General features: G+C 33.3%; 1 long non-coding RNA gene across 1 annotated transcript; it reads right to left on the bottom strand.

Annotated features, from left to right (window-relative positions):
- Nucleotides 1–732: 732 nt before the first annotated feature.
- Nucleotides 733–2,920, bottom strand: LOC142633969 (uncharacterized). The gene is made up of 3 exons (XR_012844008.1): nt 2,782–2,920; nt 2,397–2,424; nt 733–867 (listed from the first exon to the last, which is right to left on the bottom strand). It is a non-coding gene; the product is annotated as an uncharacterized LOC142633969 (long non-coding RNA).
- Between the last annotated feature and the right edge of the window lie 231 nt (nt 2,921–3,151).

Here is a 3,151-nt window from a genome sequence, read left to right as displayed (position 1 = left end):
TACTTTTTTAGAGATTAAGTATGTAACTCATTTACTTAATAAACCTATTAATTTGTGTATCATACTTTTTTAGAGATTATGTAACCCATTTACTTAATAAACCTATGAATTAGTGTATGGGTATAAAGTCTTTTCTTTTTTGGCTAACAAGGTGTCCAAAACTCATGAGCACATAACCAATTCCCAAATATGTACAACCTCTCATGTACTAATGGATAAAGATGAACTCAAGACTTTATGGTGAGAAATCATGAGTTCAAGGAACCAGTAGACCCACCCTATGGAGTTGTATGAGTATAATGCCAAGATTGTCTGACTTTCTAAACCCGAGGTCCCAAAGTAGAGTTTGAGTTAGACTGAATAGATGTCCAAAACCACACTTTGGCAGCAAAGAGTACGAAATTAAAATTTCAACCAAAACTTTCTTCTTGTTGCCATTAAAAGACTTTCTTTTCTTTTTTGCACATGTTCAAATCTTTTGAAATAAAAAATAATCTTATTTCTCATTAGTGATCAAATTCATATGATAAGAAACCAATTAAGGCAACTTATTGCTCATTTTTCCTACTATTTGTGGGTTCCATGTGAGTCACCTACTTATTTTATTTAACTTTTACCTTTTATCTATAGTACTTTCAACAAAAGGTTTTAAACAAAAACAAGAAAAACTGTTTCCAAACGGACACTTAAATTAGGTGCAAAACCAAGAGTTAATAATTTTAATACCTTGTTAAGATCTTCACTCTGCATTGCACCTTGCTTTGAACCAAAACTAGCAGCAACCAATGCTTGACGCAGTATTTCTGTCCATGTTAGAGGGTTTAGAGCTCTCTTCCAAAACTCTAGAGCAACTTTTTGGTTTTCAGCCTGCCAAAATCAACAATAAAAGTACACAAGTATGAAAACCTTCCATTTAGTTTTATTTTAATAAAAGAATTAAGAAATAATCCCTTGAGAATTAAGCAAAAATCCACATTGTACTACCATAAAATACCTCCAACTTCCAAAATCTACTGAATCAACATCATAGAGAAATTCATTAAAAAAGAAAGAGCACGTGGGACTTTAAAAAGTGTTTGGAGGGGCAGCTAATAGTCAGGATACATATTTATAAAGAATATTCCTAGAAAGGCGGAAACATTAGGCTCTTTATTCTGCTTTTAGAGTGTGAGACTTTTTATGTAATCTGAGCAATGAACTCTTCTATTATGAGTCATTCTCTTTTTACCATTACTTTATTATTCAACTTGCTGAGATCTATATAGTTCTATTTGAGAAGAAGGCAGTTCTATTTGAGAAGAAGGCAGTTCAATTGTCACCCAATTTTTTCTAGTGATAAGTTACACATGCACCCTATAAGATTACAGTGATGGTCACACTTATCTACGATAATGATTTTGAAAACAACCTCAACCGCACGTTCATCTTTGAACCAAAAAAAAAAGCATCCTCTGGCTAGAGACCAAACTCAAATTGCAAAGCAGTTTCTAGAAACTATAACATGACAACGAAAAATATTTTGCCAGAGCCCGAAAAGCATGCAATCACCTAATGTATTGACAGTATTGTGTGTGTTTAACAGTGGAGAATGCATCCGCAGTAGTACGAGGACTGTAGTGAATTAGATTTGGATTTATCAATAATATGCTAAAGATATAAACTATTCATATAAGATAAAAAGAAGAACCATAAATTCAAGTCCTCCAGTATTATTTTTATATTAAACGGTAAAAAATTATGATAGCACACCACAACTTTATATGTACTGCTAGAGTATCAGCCCACATTAATGGGTAAACTTTCAGAACCCAAACACTATATGGCAAAATACATAGCAAGAAAAAATAACATTCTTAAAACTAACATAACCAAACTATATCTATCATGTTGCTTTCTACTTACGCCTCTACTGCATTGCGATGCCCTTGTGCAAATAGATTTTATATATTTTGGTTTACTTCCATAAATCTGTCTACCAGAAGAAAGAGACAACTCAAACATGTCCTTTTTTTTTCCCCTATAGTGTATATTGATAAAAAAGTACATTTGACGAAAGAAATTAAGAAAACTACAAATTTTTAGCTGCAACTTGCAAGCAGACTTCTAATCACAGTCATAGTAAGTATGGTATATCTAAGACCTATAAGATAAAATCTTCAAAATATAAAGAAGGAAGAGGCATTAAAAAAATTAAAAATTAAAAAGAAGAGACCTACCCAAACTCAAATCCAAACAACCAAATCTTCACTTACCGGAATCAAATTGTGAGTTCAAAGATACCGTTTGGTTGCACAATTTTTTTTTTTTTTTTGAAAAACCTTATGTTCTTTCCCAACAACAAAAGAAAAACCCATCTCAATTATGGACAAATTTAGGTTAAGTCACAAGGTTCTTACCTTTAAGGCCATCAAGTCAGATTGCAACCTGTTTCATAAGACAATAACAAAGGGAACAGCATTAGAAACCCTACAAACCCCATAAAAAGAAAATAAAAAGCCAATTCAAACATCCAAGTTTTCAAAATCTATATTCTCAGAGATTCAAAGATAAACAAAAGGCCAATACCCTAAAAAACCCCATCTAGCTTTCTAAGCAACGCTTTTACATACAAACTCAGAAACAAAAAACCAATAACCCATGACAAATGGACAAACCCAGACCCCAAAACAACCCATTAATCCTCTAAGAAACCTTTCAACAAACAGCTTGCCTACATACATTCAATAATCATCAACAAATAATTAAAGAAAAAACCCAAATTCTTGACAAACCCAAATCAACCTTTTGAGAACAGACTGAGTATCAACGGTCAGGAGGGTTTGGTCGCCATATGTATAAAAAGACCCTTCTTTGAGAACAAAAAAATGGGCTTTGACACCGGTGAAGAAGAAAGAGAAGAAGCAGCGGAGGAAGAAAGAAAGAGAAAAGAGAGAAAAGAAAGAAAGAAAGAGACGAAAGGAGGAAAGGAAAAAGAGCCGTTGGGTGTTGTGCTTGGGTATGATGTTTAAATAACTAGCGCAGGGGCTTAGCTGGGCTGGGCTTTTTTTTTTTTAATTTTGAATAAAGGGGTCCTAAATAAATAAAATAAAATAAAAACTAATGGGCCGGATAGCATAACCCAGCCGAACCTTCTCCTTTTCTGCTGTTTGGT

This window comes from Castanea sativa, chromosome 5, assembly GCF_040712315.1.
Source record: "Castanea sativa cultivar Marrone di Chiusa Pesio chromosome 5, ASM4071231v1".
NCBI classification, from domain to species: Eukaryota; Viridiplantae; Streptophyta; class Magnoliopsida; order Fagales; family Fagaceae; genus Castanea; species Castanea sativa.
This window is presented reverse-complemented; position numbering and strand designations above follow the sequence as displayed.